General features: G+C 48.7%; 1 protein-coding gene across 5 annotated transcripts in view; it reads left to right on the top strand.

Annotated features, from left to right (window-relative positions):
* The window catches only part of CBFA2T2 (CBFA2/RUNX1 partner transcriptional co-repressor 2), a 58,948-nt gene that overhangs the window by 10,680 nt on the left and 30,463 nt on the right, over positions 1–17,805 (top strand). Inside the window, exon 1 of one of the 5 annotated variants that reach the window (XM_072917156.1) lies at positions 9,634–10,463. The exons of the other annotated variants lie outside the window; for them this stretch is intronic. The gene's annotated coding sequence lies outside the window, so the exon portion shown is untranslated. Of the gene's footprint in view, positions 1–9,633; positions 10,464–17,805 lie in introns of those variants that run through there. 5 annotated transcript variants of the gene reach the window in all.

The raw sequence follows: 17,805 nt of genomic DNA, 5'->3' as shown, positions 1-17,805 counted from the left end.
TGAAGAGAGGTGTTAACTTGACATGACTGCTGTAAAAATCCCTTAAAAAACAGTTCTTGTACTTCTCTTGCTCTGCTCATCATGACATTCCTGAGAAGATGAGTATTTATCAAATGTTTTCTAGAGAAGTGAATTTCCAATTATTCACCAGGTCAGACATTAGCAGGAACAGGACAGTGGTCTTCCTTCCTCTGTCCCAGGGGAGCCTCCTGCCAGCCTGGAGCCCATCAGGGACCTGGTGCAGCTCCTGTGCTGGTTGGGGTGGTGCAGCCCAAAGCTGATGTGTGAGAAATGCAGCTGTTGTAGAGGTACGGTCATTGCAGCATCCAGTGGTGGTCTACTCTGAGTAGGACCTGTGCTGGATTTAGCACTCCTTTCCACATCTTTGGGAGCTTTTTGGTGGCTGGTCAGTGCAAAGCTGCCCAGCTGAACTCTTCAGGTTCCCTGGGCTCAAAGGGAGCAGATTATTAACCACAAACACAACTTAGAGCAGCTCCTGCCCTATTTAAGGCTGTATCAGGGTTGTAGCTCTGATCTCCCCCTGCAAGCAGGGCAGGGCTGTGGCTCACCAGGTGTTTGCCTTCAGCTGCAGCTGCTCCATCTGCAGAAGCAGGTGGAGATGTTTGGGGCATAGGGAAAACACAGCTGGGAGAAGTTAAGAGCAGCCCTGGGAGGTGCTGGCTCACCTGGGCAGAGCACATCCCAGAGCAAGCTCGAGGCAATAAACTCAGCTTCACCTTGGCCACAGTCCTGGGTAGCATTAATGAAACGAAGAGGAAATAAATGTGTTTGAGCTGCTTTAGTTTTGCTGGGTTTTTCCCTCAGTAGTGACAGCCAAATCAAATTAGATCTTTCCAGAATACTGCAGTTTAACTGCCTCTGACATCAACTCCAGCCCCACTTTAGAGGAGCTTTGCTGATGAATCTTTCTTTTTTATGTCCTGCTCCAGGTTTTTATTGCTTTTTAAGTTGAGATGTCTCTTTCTTATTCTTCTGCCTGAGTTGTTTGGGATTTTTTAATCTAACTCATGATGTAGAAAATGAAGATTTTGATGACTTTTGAAGTTTCAAGTTTAGTAAACCTGAGGTTTGGATTGAAGGCAATTATTTTCTTGCTTTTTCCTCTCTGTGCATGGAAATTAACTTCACCATAGAGATGTTTAGGTTCTTCTGGCTCTTGAAGTTGTCTGAACGAGTATGTCCAGTGTGTGGGGTAGAAGACACCTGCCTGCTTTGATGGGATGCTTTCAGCAAATGTTCCTTTCAGCCTGTTGTAAAATCTTCCCTTTGAGTTTCCATCCTCCTGCACAGGGTTGCTGACACCTGGATGTGAAATGCTTGGCTCCAGGGCAGGCAGTTCCTCAGTAATGGTGTCCTGATAAGGACTTAGGGTGGAAAAATAAGTTTTGGGACCTTTGCACGACACTCTCTTCCCCATCTCTGATTCTACTGGGAATTTTGTTCTTAGTGCTGCTGGTTGGTGTGGAAAGAGCACTCAAGGGAATGAGTGCAGCTCTGGGTGAGGGGGGTCACCCTGGATCTTTGCTGGAGGAACTTGTGGATGCAAGGATTGGGGACAGCTGTGGTGGTGTTGGAAGGACCTGATGCCCCCATCAGTTCTGAGTTTCCTCTTCAGCTCAGTTGTTTCAAGCTGCTGCATGTTAAATGCTGGAAGGTGGAAAGGCTGGCTGGGTGGAGTGCTTTGTCAGCTGGGTTTTCTCCAGCCCTTTCTCTAGGGAGAAGCCAAGCGTGGCTCTTTGTGATTTGGTTTTCTGTACCTGTTGAATGAGTTTGTGTCAGAGGGATCTTGTGATTGGATCATCCTTCTGTTGGAAAATGTCCATCTGTCGAGACAGAAACTTTCCTTGGGAGCAGTGTATTCTCTCTCAGGAGATCAGATACCACCCTTAAACACTCCATATCTGGCTTTACTAAACTGTACAGCATGGCCTAAATAAATATTTACTGATTTGGGTCTTTGGCATCCTGGTAGAGCTCTGGCTGCTTGACCTTTGGCTGTCCTCATGTCTTCTTGATTTTTGTAATTTTAGAACAAATAGTGGTGTTTTTTTTGTTTGGTTTCAGTTTTGGTTTCTGGTGTTTTGGGGTTTTTTGTTTGTTTGTTTTTTTTAATAATCATATGAAAGGGGAAGATTTTAAATCCAGGTTTCACAAGGTAGGGCTGTTCAGGCCCAGGGCTCCAGTTTGTGAAGGCAATAAACAATGTCCTCAGCTCCATCCATCCCCAGTTGAGCTTGGGGATGGATGAATCCTGGGAGGTCCTGGTGGATCCAGCAGCACCCCCAGACATGCTGTGGTCCCAGTAATGCCCTTACTGGGAGAGGAGGGCCCACCCCAGTGTGACCAGCTGAGCTTGGCTGTGACTCTTGGAGGAACAGCGTAATGGGAATGACAGAAGTGTTGGGCCAGAAGAGAAAAATTCATGTTAGCCTGAATATAGCTTTTCATCCTCTTAAAATTCTTCTGCTTCTTTGAAGTGTGAATCCCAGATGCTACAAAAGTATTTTTCCAGACACGGCTGTGCTGTCTTGCTGTGCATTTTCCACCAAATTGCTGAATTACTGTTCTCCTTCTGGTCTTCATTTTTTTTTTTTTTCATAGCTTTATCTATTTGTCTGTATGTTTTACATGGCCAGAACTCATTCCTGTCTCCCATACCCATCTGAGCACTCCCTCACGAGGCAGCGTTCCCACCGGGCTGTGGTGGAGGACAGGAATGCTGCCTTTTTTTCCAGGAAACTTGTAAACACGAACTTCCTGTTGACACGAGCTGTAAATCTGCAAATAGGCTCTGCTTCCGGCAGGAGGGGAAAGTAATAAAATTTCAGGTCCTTGTTCACTGTGCCTGGTCCTCCTTGAGCTGCATCCAAGCGCTCCAGAGGCAGTGAAAGCACAGAGAACCTGCTGATTGCTCTGTACCTCTGGAAATGAGTCTTTCCTTTGATTTTTTTTTCTCCTTCAGGCACCCAAACAGATGCAATGCTAATAGAAGCCAGTTGGTGAATGTCAAAACCCTGATGACTCCAAAATGATGCTTCATTTGCTTGTTTTCCCCTTTCCTTTCTCACTGCCTCTCCCACCACCGAGCTGATCTAAAGTTTTGGAGAGTTCACTCTGTCTTACATCCACACCAGGCATTTTGGGGTAACGAGCTGGCCAAAGGCTGGCAGTACTGGCAGAGCACACCATTAAGTTCCCCATGGCACACATTTTTGGGAGGCTGATGCGTGCTTTAATTCTGGGAGGGTGACAGGGTCAGGTAGCAGACACCTGGCCGGGTGGCTGAGCTTGCTTAGCAGATTCCAATGAATGGTTTAGAGGACAGTGATGATTTTCAGGATCAGCTGTTGTGGCTGCTGGGGAAGGAATGGAGGCAGACGAGGAGCCTGGAGATGGTGGAAGCAGAGTGGCGAAGGGAAGCAAAATACGGCAAAAAAGCAGATTAAACAAAGAGATTAAAGGTATGGTAGTGGACACAAAAAGGAAGAAGTGGGTACAGGACACAGCAACGAGGAGCAACGGGCAGGATAAAAGGAGAGCCTTAATGAACATGTCATTAATGAACCAGCACGGGGCTGTGGGCGATGTCCAGCCTGGCCCTGACCTCTGCTCTGCCCGGGCTCCGTGCCCTGCCAGCGCTCCGGCCGGGATGGGAGGCACATGGCAGCGGTGAAAGGAGAGCCTCTGGCCCTCCCTGTGCCTGGGTGGGCGTGCTGGGCCTTTGGTAAACTAATAGCTCCCAGCAGTGCTCCTAAATCAGACTTTGTGGAGCCGGGAGCGCAGCGCTGGAATGCCGGGCCAGGCGCACAGGGCTGCGCTGGGCTCTTTCTTCTCTTCTCTTCTCTTCTCTTCTCTCTCCCCAAAGCCAGCGTGGCTTAGGTCTAAAGGGTCAGCGGGGAGCAGCAGAAGAAAAATGGGTAAAAAGGAAATGGAGGGAAAACTAGCAAAACCCGGGTTTGAAATGTGGTTTTTGTGATTGGTTAGAAGGAAAGCCAGCAAACTGGGATGCTGCTGGGGAGCCTTGCTTAAAATCCACAGATGGTGGTTTTGCTGGGTGTCATGAACAAAACAACGTGGGGTTTATTTTTTTTTTTAAAGGGAGACTGGAATTTGGATATTTTTAATCAATGTTACCAGGTTAGTGACAGCTCATTAATGAGAAAAGAACCCTGCTTGGGTGGCTGTGTGGTGAGGAGGTACCACTTTTCTCCTCTGAAGCACTGGGAAAGGAGCAGACCCCAGCAGCCCTCACAAATGTGCAGTCCCAGGGCCTGGAGCAGAAGGAAGCTCAGGGTGAAGTTGGGGGAAAAAAAAGAGCCCAAGATAAAGAAGGAAAAGCTCTTTCTGTTAATAGAGCCTGAGAGAAAGAAGGAAAAGCCATTCTCAGGGGAAGAGCCAGAGCTGTGTCAGGGAAGGCACCAGGGGAGGGAGGTGCTGGAAGCAAACTGGGATGTAGTGAGCCTGCTGTAGGGAAGGGGCTTAGGATGCATCACATGCGTTTTATTACTCACAGTGGCCCCTGGGATGAGGCAAAAAACCCAAATTCTGCTGCTTTGTTAGGCTTTAACCTGTGCTTTCTTAATTGTAAATGGTTTTCCGCATGTGATGAGGAGCACTGGGAGCCTGGAGTAGGGTGCCTGATCCAGGACTCAGCTCTCAAAGCCACCACCTCACCTGAAAAAGGGAGGATTTGGCTTCCAAAGCCTGTCTGCACCATAAACAGGTGCTAAAGAGGATGGTTCTGCAAGGAGAGGGGAAAAACTGTCAGATGTAGACAGGAAACTGTTTTCTAAAGTTGTGGAGAGGTGGCTGAGAGCTGCAGCAGAGCTCCATCCACAGCTTCCAGTGCCAGGAATGCTCCTGGTCTGGCTGTTGGGCAACTAGAGTTGAGAATCACTGAAATGACAATTGGGGGGGAGTGGATGTATGTATTTGAACAAATCTCTGTAATCAAATGGCACTGCTATTGATCTGGAAAATACTGTCAAGCTGCAGGGCTGTTGGACTAGAATTAATCCTCTGCAGGCTGGATTTTACTCTCTCTCCAAATAGGATTACTCATTTTTTCCATATTTCTGTGTTTGGTTTAAATACCCGTGACAGCTACAGAAGCTTGGATTTCTAATCAGAGCAAGGGTGTTAGATTTAGGAATTGGTTTGTTGTTTTGGAGGGGATATTTTTGCATAGGACATGTTTTTTCTTTACATATGTGGCCACAAGAATAAAGCATCATGTGCTTAGGTGATGTGTGTCCCCTCCCTTAATGGGTGGCCAGGAGTAGTTTCAATAACTTCCTCAGATTGAGTTTAATTCCTTGTTGCATCTTTGCTCCCCCCAATTGTTTTAGGGACTTTTTGGCAGTGTCTCATTGTGGATGTTCTGGGTGTAAAATTCTTCCAGCTCAGTTAAGCCCAACTTTTAATGTGGTTTTCCCCCTCTCTGAGGAGGATCAAAATGGCACAAAAGCCAAACACTGCTCATGTTCACTCCTGAAGGGGCAATGTGATTGGATTTGGATTTTGTTGAGGGCTGGAACTCTTCTGCTCTGGGGAGAGGCTGGGGATGTGCAGCCTGGAGAAGAGAAAGTTCCAGGGAGACCCTAGAGCCCTTTCCAGTGCCTAGCAGGGCTCCAAGAGAGCTGGAGAGGGACTTTGGACAGGGGTCTGGAAGTGCTAAGAGGGTGTGCCTTGGCAGGGTTAGACAGCATATTAGGATGGAATTGTTCCCTGTGGGGATGGAGGTCCCTGGATTCCTGGAAGTGCCCAAGGCCAGGTTGGACATTGGGGCTTGGAGCAACCTGGGACAGTGGAAGGTGTCCCTGGCAGGGAGTGGGACAAGATGAGCTTTAAGATCCCTTCCAATCCAAACCTTTCTCCACGATTCTGTGACAAATTAAGCTTGTTAACATAATCTGCCATGTGCTAATTCAAATAATGGATGTATTGAAAAGAGGCTGTTTGTTAAATGTGATAAATTTGCCAGGAATGGAGAGCTCTCATCTCTGGTTTGGAAGTTGAGCTTGATCTCAAGTCACTGAGTGTCCCTTGTAACCCCACCAGCATTGCTTCAAAGGGAGCAGTCCCTTCCTGGCTCCACTGTCTTGTAAGGCATAAAGAAGGCAATAAAATGTTTGACTTTCCTGCCAGACCTGAGCCTGGAGGAGGAGGAGGATCCCAATTGGTTTCCATCAGATTCCAGTTAGCATGAATTTACGGTTTCTACTTAGCCTGATAAATGGCTTTGGCTGCCTTAGTGCATTTGGATTTATTTTTCTGTGCAATGGAAAGTGGTCAGCTTAAAAAGGCAAAGGCTTTCCAGGGTTGCCTTGAATTTAAGTGAAGCTTTTTTCTGAGGTAAGAACAAAGCAAGCAAAAAATAAATCCGAGGCACATCGGGAAGTATCTGTGGAATAGCAGAGAAATCAGAAGCAGTTTGGGTCTCTTGTGCTCGCTGTGGCAATGGGCTGTGATAGGCATAAAAATTCCACTGCAAACTGGAAAAATTCTTCAGATTTCCTTGCTTTCCTCAGAAACCACACTGAGCAGCAGGTATCAATAGCTCCCAGTGTTCAAACTTTGCTTGCATCGTTCTTTCCATGGAACATTCCCAGGAGAAGAAAGCAGAAGCAGATTAGCATGGTGAGCAGGGGAGAGCAGTTCTCCCCATGCTGCCTGCACTTCTGCTTTCTTCTGCTGTGCTGGTGATGTCTGGGCTACAAAATCTGCTTTAGTGCATATTTAGGAGCAGACAAGCCTCTTGGGAACTGTGAGAGGGGTCAGTAGATGACGTGTGGATGGACTCCTCATGCCGGGTTGGAGCAACCTGGAGCCCTGGCACAGGTGCCCAGAGCAGCTGTGGCTGCCCCTGGATCCCTGCCAGCGTCCAAGGCCAGGCTGGATGGGGCTTGGAGCACCCTGGGACAGTGGAAGGTGTCCCTGCCCATGACAGGGGGTGGGATGGGATGAGCTGTAGAGTCCCTTCCAACCCAAACCACTCTGGGATTTTGTGATTCCATACTTCACGGACCTGCCTCTGCCAGTGGTGAGCTTAGGGATAGGTCATGGTTTGGGTGAGCTGAGGCCACATGGATCATATGTAAGATACAATCCATGAGCCTTTCAAAGAAGGTTGGGCAATGATTTTCACTCAGGGCACCCTGGTGTCCATAGTTTTTATACCTGGAGAAGCCAAAAGCATCTGTCTCTCTTACTCTAATGGTGAGCCATGAGGTCTGCCTTATTCCTGCCTCCCTAACAAGAAGTGGGGATGTCTTCCCTGAGGATGGTGGAGTTTTAGACACTTGGCTGTGGACACAGTGATGAAGAGTTGTGTGCCTTTTCGTAAAGGTTTATAAAGTCGTTGTAACTGTACTTACAATACTTGCAGTGACCTGAGTTCTTGACATTTCAAAGTGCTTTAGGTTGTAAAACCATTAAAGAGATTTATTTGGCGGTGGGTTGACAAAGGGTAGTTAGAACCCAGTTGTCACAGTTGTGGACAGCTTTGGTTTGTGTGAAGGGTTACAAGCTGTTCAGGTCCTTAAACTGAAATATGGTTTAAAAAAGCAGGCAAGGGAACACCTCGTGCTGGTTACCTATTTCACATAAAGTCCCCTTATCCCTGCCCCAGGATGTCCCCTGTGCCTTCTGAGGGTACTTCTCTTATGGCTTTGGCCTAAAGACCTGACAGATGGCCAGGTGGCATCTCTTGGGTGTCTGCTGTTCATCACAGAGCATGCCCTGCTCTGTCACACTCAGACCTAAGGCAGCTTTTGCGTTCCCTGCCCAGTTCAGGCTGGTCTGGGCATGGTGGGACAGGGCAGCACAGGGAGCAGCAGTGTCTGGTGCTGGATTCTTAATGCTGGGAGCAGAGGGCTGCATCCATCTGCTGGTGCCATCTCCACTGGGGACAGAGCTGCAACATGAGCTTGCTTCTTAGAAAACGTCAGAGAATCCACATGAGAGCCACTGCTGTCACCACGACCCGCCCGGGGATGGCTCCTGTTGGGGACCTCACAGCCTGAGGTGCCAGGGAGCCAACCATGAGATGCAAGTCCATAGGAAAATAACTTTATTAGTTCTGCTCTTGGTGGAGATGCTTGGGTTGTGCCTCCCTTCATTGTGTAATTTAGAGATGGTTTTTCCATCTCAGCTTATGAAATATTGAGAGCTTTGCTATTTTGCGCAACCTCCATCAGAAGTGTCAGAAGCCCCAGCGAGCTGAACTTTCTGAACCCGAATGTTTTATTGATGTGCCTTTCCAGCAGCCCCTCCAGTGGGGACTGGGGTGCTGGGAGGCACTCTTGGATCTGCCTGTTCCCAACCGCTTTTGCTGCCTGAGCTTCATCTCTTGGGATGCTCCAGGTGTTTGTGTGCTGATACTTGAATGTGATTCACTTCTTTTTTCTTAACTGGAGCATGTGGAATTGCTGCTCTTGGGTGAGGTTTGGAGGAGGAAGAGCTGATGTAAACCTGTGCCCCCTCTGCCTGCAGCCAGGCTGCTTTTCTCAAAGTGAGGTGTTTGCCCAGCCACGGAAGTAGCAGCTCCATGTGCTCCTACAACAGCCCAAAAATCTCCTGCCCAAATTGTCCCCCCATTATCATGCAGCATCCTGCCTACACTGGGAGGCCTGTCCTCGGCAGGAGGAGATCGTGGCCCCTGTGTTCATGGACTCATGCCGTGCCTGCTTGCAGAATGCTTTTTAATGCTTCCTTTAAAGCAGCTTTCTCCCTTTACAGCCTTTTTCCCCTCCCAAAGGGAAGCAGAGGTACCTTAAACTAATTAGGAATAAGCAGCAGAGAAGCCAGGGTGAAGGGTTAGGTGAGATGCCAGGGGGCAGTACCTCCAGAAGGTTTATGGACATAGCAGTTAGCAGTAGCCTGCCAGGGCACTGGGAATTTCATAAAAAGGAGCATTTTGCTGCCTGTGAACAACTATCCTGTCATGCCTACACCAGCTGTGGGGAATTTGGCATGTATGATTTTTGGACTTGTGAAAAAGCAGCATCCCCCAGCTTGAGCAGTGTCAGGCTCTTAGTTTGTTGGCTGGAGAAGCATTGAGGTCCCTGGTTCTCAAAAAAAAAAGTAGCTGGAGAGAGAGAGGTGTTGTTGACTGCAGAGATTTGGAAAGGATCAAGATCTGAACCTGTTAAGCTGTAAGGACTGGAGCAGTGGATCCCTTCTGAAATCTTAAAATGTGCCTGTGCATGGTCTGCAGGCAAAATGCAACCACTGCTTCTCCTGCTGGGGCTGTTTGAGGGGAGCTGGCAGTGGGATGTGTGGGGCAGGATGGTTTGGGCAGTCTGGAGGGTGATGGCCCCTGCTCGGGGCAGTCCCCCGGCAGGCAGGGACGTGGCCGGGAATGCTGTTGTGTAAATCCGTGTTTGCCCAGCGCCCGGCTGATGGGATTAGTCAGGGGCCTCCTTAATATCTGTTGTTGACGCCGCACCTCGGGGAGCAGCCTGAGGATTACCAGGAGGTCTGTAGGTGGCACAGCGGCCACGGCTGTGCATTAATGGAGGTGGAAATGGTCAAATGTGGTCCTGCCCAGTGGGTTCCTGCTCCGGGCCTCCCTCGCTGCTCTGACATCTCTGGTGGAGTTTACTCCCGGAATAAAACATTTCGGATTTACATTTTCCTTTAACACTTCCTCTTCGAGCCGGGTAGTATGTTCCACATTTAATTGCTCTTCCTTTGAATTTTCCAGTCCGCGTTTGGTACCCTTGCAACATCAGTATCTTGTTATCTTGTTGTTGCTTCTAATTGCTAACACATGCCAGTTTTCCAGCGCCGCAAACTCTGGCGCTGGGTTTGCTGCGGGGGGAGGCGGTGGAGTTTGCAGCGAAGATTTACGTGCATGGGGAAACCTTGGGAAAATGAATCCGCCGGTTTATCCAACAGCTCATCCCGGTTTCCAAGGCAGGGCTGAGGCAGAGCTGCTGTGCCCAAGGCTGATTTGGGGAGGGGGCGGCGGGGCTGCTCCTGCCGCTGCCTGGCTGCTGTGCCGGCCATAAACAAATCGGGCGTATTTAACAAGTTAATGTCAGGCGGGCGGCGGTAGGTGTGTGCCTGTGACATCAGCTGGCGAGCAGCCTGGCAGCAGCGCGGCGCAGGCAGGAGCAGGCAGGGAGCCCAGGGTGTGTGCCTCTAAGCTGGCTATTCTGGCAAGGTGGAGAGCTGGTCTGTTTGGCAGGACCTTCCCATCTGGGATCCATCTGTGTTTCCCTGGAATCGGACAGGCGGCTCCAGGCAGTGAGAAATCGCAGATGTGCGGGACCTGACACATGTCCAGCTAATGAAAGGAGAAGGCAGGCTGGGCTCCGGCTGCGCTCGAAGATCACGGGCGGAGGAGGAGGAGGAGGAGGAAGAGCGCTTTTCTTTCTATTTGAAAGAAACGAGGTGTATTGCACAGCAGCTGGATCCTTGCAACCTCGCTGGCTAGGGTAAGCAAGGAATGGGATTATTTTGAAGCAGCGCTTGGGATGCTCGGGGGGATGCTCAGCCCTGCAAGGTTTGGGGAGCGCCTCCAGCTCGGAGCAGGTACGGGGAGAGGCTGGAGCGGCGGCCGCAGCGCTCTGCCAGCCCTGCCTCGGTCCTCTGCAGTGCTGGGGAAAACTTCAATAGCCCAGCCGGCTGCATGCGAGGCTTCTGCAGCTGAAAAAACACTAAACTCTCTCTGAGGAGAGCTGCGGTACAGCTCGTTCTGGGTTGCTATGGAATGGTTTTTATTTTTTTTTTCCTTCCCCTCCACTCCCCCTCCACGAGCAGAGAGCTGGGATTTGGCGTTTTCTGGGGAAGTGGCAATGCAGGAAGGGTTTTGTGTGTTTTAGCAGAACGTGGTTTTCTGCTGTGCCGAGGTTTACTCTGGTTTCTGCATGCCGGTATTGAAGCTGGGGTGGGGGGGGGTTGAAAACTGCAGAGGTGGATTTCTTCCATTGGCTCCCAAATTTCCTTAATTTCCCCCGTGTTTTCAGGGCTTCTCTGCATTGTGTCAGAGGCTGCTCCCTTTTTGTCTTTGCACTCCTTGAGCAGCAACTGATGCTCCTAGCATCTAAATCTCTCAGATCAATCTTGTGATACCAGAACACACCTCCCCTATATATTTTCACTGTCAGGCTATAGACAGGCTGTATTTTCTCTTTTTCTATTGTAATCCCTGGATCTTGCATATTTGGTTTAAACCTGCCCTTTTGCTCCCTCCCTGTCTGTTGGGAAGGTCCAGCAGTTGAAATTACTCCTCTGACCCTCTGGTGTAGCTTGTTGTAGAGATGCTTCTGTTGCATGTTTAAGCTGCTCCCCCAAATATTACCAGCTTTTTCTGCCCCCTACATCACTCAGCTCCTGTGGAATGATACTTAATCCATTTTATGTGCTGGAGAAATCCTGCCCAGCCACAGGAGATGCACCAAAATCAGCACTCAAAGTTTGGGGAGCTGAAATGTGGCTGAGCATCGCTTGCTGTCAGGCTGGAAAAAGAGAGAGGAATATTTGCTGGGCTGCCTGGTGCAGGATAATTCCCTCTGGTGTTGCTTTGTCCAGGTTAGCTATAAACATGCCAAATGACAGGGTTTCCTGAGGGAGAGCCTGGCTGGGCTCCCTAGCAGCGTGCTTGGGCTGCAGCTCTGTGCTCGGCCAGTTTGGCCCCTCCATGGGCCACCTTAAGCTTTTCCTTCTTTTGCAGCATGTAAGCGTTTGAGTAGAGGCTTTAAAAAATACTATATATTATAAGTCTGCTTCTAGATACACTCCAAACACACCTCCTGTGCGTCTCTGGAGAGGAGGCAGGAGGAGTGTGTGCACTTCAGTGTCTCAAAGTGTACCAGCACAAAGGAGTGTGAAACCCCAAAAATGTCCAGCAAAGCCATAGAGGGTGTGATGATATCTAGGAGCAAAGAGCCGTGCTGCTCTGCTGCAGCTCTCCTGGAGACTTCCCGAGTTTGTGAAGGCAGCACAGCAGCTGCTCCTGTGGTCTCCTTGTGGGTCGAGCCCTGATTAAGCAAACGGAAGTTCTGTCGGCATCGGGGCAGCACGATTTGGCCATTAAACAACTCATTTGGTAGAGTCTTGCTCAAAGTAGGAAACTTTCCTTTTTTCCTCAGGCTCCTTTATTTTTAAAAAGGATTTAGGGTGCCTGGTGAGCTGAGTGCTTAGATGAGAGAGGTGGTTGTGTTTTGGGGAAGAGGGTGGCTTGAAACTCTGTCGCCAGACCTAATAATGTTATAGAAATGGTGCAGGACATCCAAGTGAAGACACTTTTCCCCCCCCTACTACTGGCTGCTGGATTACATGATTTTCTACTATTAATACAAAAAAGATGTTTCGTCTGCTTTTTGGAACTACCTAGGCTTCACCTGAATGACTGTGTGCCCTTCACAGCCAGGTAGCCCAGCACATCCAGCAGTTAGAGAAACACACAAATAATGCAAAACTCAGAGACTCCAGTGTGGGAAACAAGGAAAAAGGAGTAAAGCAAAGGCAGTTTGAGCAAAGACTGCCAACAGGAAAGTGCAGCTAAGCCAAGAGAAGGATTTTGAAGGGTTTGAGGAAGGAGCAGAATTGCTAAAGGCAAGAAGAATAAATCGTTAATCTGAGAACTCTATTACACAGGGAATGCCCCGAGGAAAAGAGCAGAAACTCCATTTAATAGTGAAAATGCCAAGCCAGGCTCTACTCTGCCCAGGGACTGGAGCCACAGCCCCTGCTTACTTCCAAGATGCTGCTATTTTTGCAACTTGCATCTGCTGGTGTTGCAGAGGCTTGTTTAAACCTGCCAAAGCAAAGGGAGCTTTGCTCACATGAACCCTGGGTCAGGCTGTTGGGTTTGGGTTTTTTTCTGGTTTATTCTTCTGAGTCTTACAGGACCAGGGTCCCCAAGAGAGTCGGGTTTCACTTAATGCTGCCTCCCCTGTCCACTGAGTGTGAGTCCCAAATGATTTTACTGCTGCTTCACAGAGCTTTGTCTTGCGTCACCCACCGTGGAGTTTGGCTTGGAGAGGCTATCGCTGGTTGGACAGGTTTGTGTGGTTTGACTGCAGGAGCTGAGTTTTCAAGTCAGTCAGCCCTCCAGTCCCCAAATTGACCTATAAATGCAGTAACCACCAGCAGCATTTAGCAGGAGGCAGCGCTCTCCCACAGTTATGGGATGGGGAAGCCAGGTGGCCTCTTGTTTTCTCCAGATCTGTTTTTTTAAGGTTTGGACAAAAAACAAGATTTGTTTGACGTGTATGTGTGATGTTTATAGTATAGCTGGAGAGCTGAACACAGTCATTTGAGGACTTGGGCACATGGAGCAGATCTAAGTCAATGCTGGCTAGTTTTTAAATCTGAGCAGGAGACAGTCATAATCTGTTGCCTGTTGGGTTTTTTCCCATTATAAGAGATGGCTTATCCATACTTGTTCTGGGCTGGATTGTAAGCTTGCCTTTATCTAGTGACCATTTCCATATCTGATTGCTTGTTAGGAGCTAGGTATGAAATGTGTTTCGACAGACACTCCAGAGCAGTCCCTGGGGGCAGCGTCACTGCAGGTCTCTGGGAGTCTGTTCAACTTTTATTTTTATGAGGGAGACTGCCTTAATTCATGCAGCGTTCAGGGAACGGCTGGAAAAACCTTTGTTTAGAGCGGGAGCAGCAGCCAGGAAGAAATGGTGAGTGGTGATCCCACAGTTAAAGTGCAGCACACAGAGGCTTGGGTTCAGTTCCTGGGTCTGCAAGCAATTTTCTGAGGCAGGACCTTGACCTTAGCACGGCTTTGTGTGTCAGCAGCTTATGTCCGACAGGACAATAGCAATTTCAGAGGTTTCAAAGCATTTTAAAGTGTAACTATCATGCCTTTTATTGGGCTGGGCAGTGGCATTTTTATAAGCTAAGCTTAAGGTTTTAGAATAATGCGTATTGAATTTCCTCAGCGCGCTGCCGGCCACGGGATTCCCATCTCTGGTGGCTGCAGCACGACTTGGGGTATCGAAGGAGGACAGTCAGAGGTGGCCAGAAGAACCATTTAGAAGAACCAACACTTGCAGATCTTCAAAGCCAAGAGTCAATTTTCCTTCCTCGCCTGGTCCGTGGCAGCGGGATGCCGCAACCTGCCGGCGGGATGCCGCGTAAGCATCCCATCCCTTTCACCAAAAAAACCCCTCAAAGCCCCAAAAGTGTCGCCAGCCGTGGCGGAGGGGAGGATGAGGAGGGCTGCAGCTCGGACCTGTTGCAGGGGGAGCGGGCATTGTGCGAGCAGATGTGGCTCCTGCGCTGCCCGCAGCGCCAGGTGCAGCCATTGTTCCGCTGCTCCCCATTCAGCCGCTCCCGCATTGTTCCTCCAGGAAATTAGCATTAAAAACCCATCCCAAACCCCCACGTCCCTCAACTGCAGGTGACTGTTATTGGCCCCAGCTGCCACCCTTGTGCTTGATTACTTCCATATGGGGCTGTGGCAAGATGTAGGATCCACTTATTGATTTTTTTTTTTAATATTTTTTTGCCCTTTTTTTATTCCCAGCCTTTCCCTCCGCCCCATACAGACCCTTCAGCTTCAACAAAACCCTGAAATCTATTAAGCCCCCGATAGGCTCCAGTTGCTGTTACAACTGGGATGAACATTTTACAAGCAAAGCTAATTACACCCTCTCTGCTTTCTTCCTTTCTTCAGCCCCCACCCCATAAACGTAAAATAACCAGAGGGCAATTGGTAGTAAATTAAATCTTTGCAGTGTCCTGAGAGGAGGTTTCCTTGCTAGCAGGAAGAAGTCTGTTGGGCTTTAGATGTTTTGTTATCTGGGTTTGGGCTTGTTGGTTTTTTGGTTTTTTTAGTTTTTTGGGGTTTTTTTTAACTAGAAAATGGGAAACTCTGGCATACTGCCGTGACACACCTATTAAAGGGACACACAGATCCCAGCCTAGGTCTGGATAGGAAAGGAAAACATAATTAAACAAGTTGGATGTTAATTTGTGAGTGTAGTCAGCTGTTGAGAGGAGCCAGGGAGAAACTCCATGCCAACTGAGGTTACAAATTTCTAAGAGCAATGTGATTTTCTCCTGGTATGATTTATCTACAGGGCAGCAGGTTCCATGAAAATCCAAATCTCCTAAAATATCCCCTGGCGTAGTGCTGGCATGGAGCACCCTGGGTTTTCCTCAACACAAGATGGGCTGCAGTTGGCAAGAGGAGGAGGGAGGGAGCATCCCTTGCTACCCTAGCTGGGCCTGGGAAATGCACCCGCTGTTCAGAGACACGCTGGGGAACACGGGTGGGTCATGTCCTGTGACGTGCCATGGGCCCACGCAGCCCTGACCCACTTTGTGCCAGGCTGGAGTAGAGCAGGGTGGCAGCTCATGCCTATTGTAAATGCAGGTGAACCCAGTGGGGAGAAATGATGATGTCTGACTCCAGTTCAGAAGGCTGAATGATTTCTTTATTATAACTATACTATAATACATTAATACACTATTTAAATGGGATACTAAAACTACAAACCTACTTGTTCTAACTAACTCACAACTCCTGGCCCTCTTGTGAGAGCCCAGCCCCAGGTGGGTTGGACTGGCCATCAGGTTCAAACAATCCTCGCCAGAATCCAATCAAGCAATCACCCCAGGTAAACAATTCTCCAAACACATTCCACATAGGAAAAACAAGGAGCAGAAATAGAAATTGTTTTCTCTTTCTTTCCTCTGCGCTTCTCTATGGAAAATCTTGAAAGAGAGAAGAATGTGCTTACTGCACATGCCCGTGCTGGAGACATCAGGCAGAGCGTCCCTCTGTGCCCCTGGAGAAGTTGGGTTTCCCTCACCCAGCTGGACCCCCAGAGGCTGTGCTGGTGGGGTTTGTGGTGGAAGGCTCCTGCCAGAGCAGCTTGTGAGGGGATGGTGGTCCTTGGAGCACTATGGAGACGTTCCTGCTGCTGCCTGGGCCTCAGGGGCTGCTGAAGGTGAGACCCTACCAGAGCCTCGTAAGCCTCAGCTGTTCCAGCTTGGGAGGCCATTCCTCAGGGAATCATCACCTTCTGTGGCTTTGCATTCCTGGTGGTGCCCCAGCAGCCACTTCCATGGGATATCTGCTGTTCCTGCTGGTGATGCACTGAGCAGTCTGAGCAGAGACCTGGCAGGGCAGCGTTACAGAGGTACTGCAGTGTCCCATCATGGTACAGATGCAGGAAAGCAAACCTCTGTTTGGAAATGATCCTAGAAATGCCCCTCTCTGCTCACAAAGAGACATGGAAGATATATCCATAATGGAGAATGACATTTTATTCAGCAAACAGAGTCACTGCACTGAGACTTTGCTCAGATACAAAAGTCTTTAGGGACAGCTGGAGCTTGGTTGGTTGATCTCAAGATGACAGATGCAAACTTACTTATGGCTGGGGAGTGGACTTGCCCCGAGGTTTTGTGTCTCAGCATTGGTGCTCCACCATTTGTCAGGCTGACCTTCAGCACGAGCTGCATCGTGTCTTTGACACGCGAGACCTGCCAATGTGGATTGTGAGGATTTAAAATAAAAATTCCGGTTGCTATCAAGAATATTGTTCAGCTGTAGTACTTGATTTATTTACTGCACATCCCTCCTGCCTGATCCAGACCTCTCCTGGCTTGGCTGCCTGGCATGGACCACCCAGCTCTTCCTGGGGAGCATCTGTGCAGGTGCAGTGGTGGAAAGGTTGTGGACTTCTAAAAATCTCTTAGGGGTGCTGTGCAGCCTGGGTAGAGCCACCAGCTACAGCAGGTCAGAAGGTGGATGAAGGAGGCAAGGCAAGCTCATAGAATATCTCGAGCGATTTTCCTCAGACTTGTTTTAAACCCTTCAAAGTCAAATCTCAAACTTAGGGGGTTTCTTCTCCCTAATTAAATTAACAGGCCATATGGTGTTTACTGTGAGCGCCTGCAATATGGAAGGAGCTACCTCCTGGATCACTTTCTTTTTTCAAAAGCTGCTGCTTTACCTGATGTCACAGTTCTGAAATGTTCTTTTCAGCAGTGGGCATGAGGGGTTATTTCTGCCACCTCAGTGCTGTTGGTGTCACCTTCTGATCCCAGGGTTGAGCTGTACCATAACCTGTTTCTGCAGCTTTCTTTGTTTTTTCTTGTTTTTTTCTTAGGCCATTTTGCTGCTTAGTGGGGAGTGTGTGTAAGTCAGGGATTTTTCCTGTTTTTTCACATGCAGGTGGCAATTCTTGTTCTTGGAGCTGAGAAGACTAGAAAACAACTCAGGGTGGTTTTTTGAGGGGTGCTGGTGTTTTCTTTTGACAACTGCTACCATTTTTTTTCATTGAAGGTAACACGACCATCTCAGGAATATGTGAAACTGCAAGTTTTGTAGAGTTTTGTTCTTTATTAATGGGGTGGTTTTAAAGAACTTACTTTGCATGTTCTGCTTTTATCTTTGCATGAAATGTGGAGGAGGAAGTGAAGACCTTGAGGAAGAAAAATCATTGGGTTTTTATAAGATCCTTGCAGTTAGCTGAACAGGAGACAGGGTAAGAATCTCTAAACTTGTAGAAGAAGTCAAGGAATGGGAAGTCTCCAATTTTTCTGTTTGTTTTGAGATGCCCTCACTCTTTTAGCAGGGTTTTTTGGTGATCATCATTTGTGTGTGAGTGCACTTGCTGTGAGCTCACCCTGCATCTCTCCAGTGGCATACCTTAACCTCCCTCTGTGATTTTTAACTTGTTGGTGCATCTATTCCATAGGAGCTGGGTGACCCTTCATCTCCAGCCAGTCTCAGCTGCTTGTGGGGTGTCTGAGCTCCCAGGAACAGATCCATTTGTGGCCGCTGAAAACACCCTGCCACAT

Source organism: Taeniopygia guttata, chromosome 20, assembly GCF_048771995.1.
Source record: "Taeniopygia guttata chromosome 20, bTaeGut7.mat, whole genome shotgun sequence".
In the NCBI taxonomy this organism is placed as follows: Eukaryota; Metazoa; Chordata; class Aves; order Passeriformes; family Estrildidae; genus Taeniopygia; species Taeniopygia guttata.
The sequence above is the reverse complement of the archived record's forward strand: the minus strand, read 5'-3'. Positions and strand labels throughout refer to the sequence as shown.